This window comes from Myotis davidii, unplaced genomic scaffold (genome assembly GCF_000327345.1).
Source record: "Myotis davidii unplaced genomic scaffold, ASM32734v1 scaffold211, whole genome shotgun sequence".
Lineage (NCBI taxonomy): Eukaryota > Metazoa > Chordata > Mammalia > Chiroptera > Vespertilionidae > Myotis > Myotis davidii.
Genome location: NW_006282523.1, coordinates 377,081 through 378,947, shown reverse-complemented (window position 1 = coordinate 378,947; position 1,867 = coordinate 377,081). Strand labels below are relative to the sequence as shown.

General features: G+C 60.9%; 1 protein-coding gene across 1 annotated transcript in view; it reads right to left on the bottom strand.

The window, feature by feature from the left end:
- Positions 1–1,867, bottom strand: part of RNF213 (ring finger protein 213) — a 134,056-nt gene that overhangs the window by 36,893 nt on the left and 95,296 nt on the right. The gene's annotated exons all lie outside the window — the stretch shown is intronic.

The window sequence follows — 1,867 nt, the reverse complement described above, 5'->3', positions numbered from 1 at the left end:
GGGGAAGGGAGAGCCGGTTTTATTTTCATTTCCATGTGTACTGTGACCCTGTACTGTCTTCAGGGAAGAAATCCTTGAGGCGCCAAGAAGAAAAGAGCCGCAGCGTACTTAGCCGAGGCGATGAGCTGCGCACTGCGGGCGCCGTCCTCGAAGTCCGTCTGGATGATGAGGGTCTTCCGGGCGGCCGTGCTCGTCAAGCAGTTTCTGAAAACAAGAGGAATTACACACGTCATTTCTCCATCCCGAGCGGGTGAGAAAGCCCCTCCCCCTCCCCCCTGTGATGGGAACTGTAAGGGCTACTATGAACTATTCAGGGGGGATTCTCTTCCACAAAGTGAGTGGGAACCCAGCGGGGAAAGAATAAACCCAGGAGACGCTGCCTGATGAGACCGAGGACCAGGATTCAGAGCAGGACGCCCGCCCAGAAGACAGCAGCGGGGACAGGGACCCTGGAGGGTTCAACAAGTGTCCTTTCCCGAGTCCCGGGTCCTCACGGCCGTTACCCAACACTGGTGACAGCACCGTGGTCACTCCAGCCACACAAACGACATAGGACGTGACCAGGGCAGAGGATGGAGCCCAGAGGAGGGAAGGCGGGGGCCTCACCGAACTTCTTTGAGGAACGAGTGCTCGGTGTCAAACTGCTGCAGCGACAGGATGGTGGGGTTCACTCCCGACCCCAGCATCTCGCCGTCGTGGCTGGTGAGCAGTCTGGAGAAAGTGGTGACCTGCAGGGTCAGGGAACAGACGATTTGCACGTCTCCGGGGGTCAGATCCCGGAAACGCGGGATGGTCAGCCAGCGCCTGCTACGGGCCAGACCGACAGAACCCACACGCAGGGTTTTTAAAACGAGGCAGTGCTGAGCGGAACAGAACCCAGGACCAGAGGCAGTGGGGGGAAGACACCCTGCCCCGAAGACGGAGTCTCCTTCCCAGACCCGGCCGTCTCTCCTGCTTTGGTCCCTACCGGAAAGTCTAACTGTCCCTTAGGGCTCAACACTAGTGGCGTTTCCTCCCTGGCGCCCTTGCTTCCCACTGTGAGATGGCGCTCTCCGCTGCCACCGGTCACACCGCGCGGTGCAAGCAGGCACTCCTGATGGGCGTGCTCACCGGGCAGCTGCCAAACCCCCGCCCCAGGCTGGCCTTCCCACTGAGCCTCCGATTCCGACATCCAACGGCATGACAGTCACATCCTCCGGGGTTGACGGGCACCAAGTGGAATTTACCACCCGTCCCTCCCCCCAAAACTCGCTGCTCGGTCCAGGATCCTCTGTTGTGACGGCTGGACCTCCGGCCACCAAGGACAGCTCGGGACTCATCCCCAGACTCCTCCATCTCTGCGGCCCTGACACGGGCCCAGCGTTCACTCCTCCTCTCCACCCGCCTCATTTCCTGGGAAGGCTCGCAGCAGCCTCCACGCTGGTGTGCCTGTTCCACGAGTCTCAGCACCTCTCCACCCGTCCCTCCACAGGGAAGACCGAGCTCTCAGCACCCTCTCCGGGTTGCCCACCCCGCCTCGCGGCACTCCCGGCTTTGCGTGCGAGGCTCCGTCATGGCCCCTCCTGGCCTCCTGCACGGGCTCTGCTGTCTCTCGCCCTGACACCTCCGACTGATACTTTCCCCACCGCACTTCCCAGGCCCTGTGGGGTCCGCTCTTAAAGACCCTGCCTGGCCCGGCATGCCGGGTGCCCAGTGGTTGAGCGCTGACCTAGGAACCAGGAGGTCACGGCTCCATCCCCAGTGGGGGCCGTGCAGGAGGCAGCCGGTCAATGATGCGCTCTCATCATGTACGTTTCTCTCTCTCCCTTCCTCTCTGAAATCAATAAAAATATATTTAAAAAACAAGTAAATAAAAGGCAGCCACCCT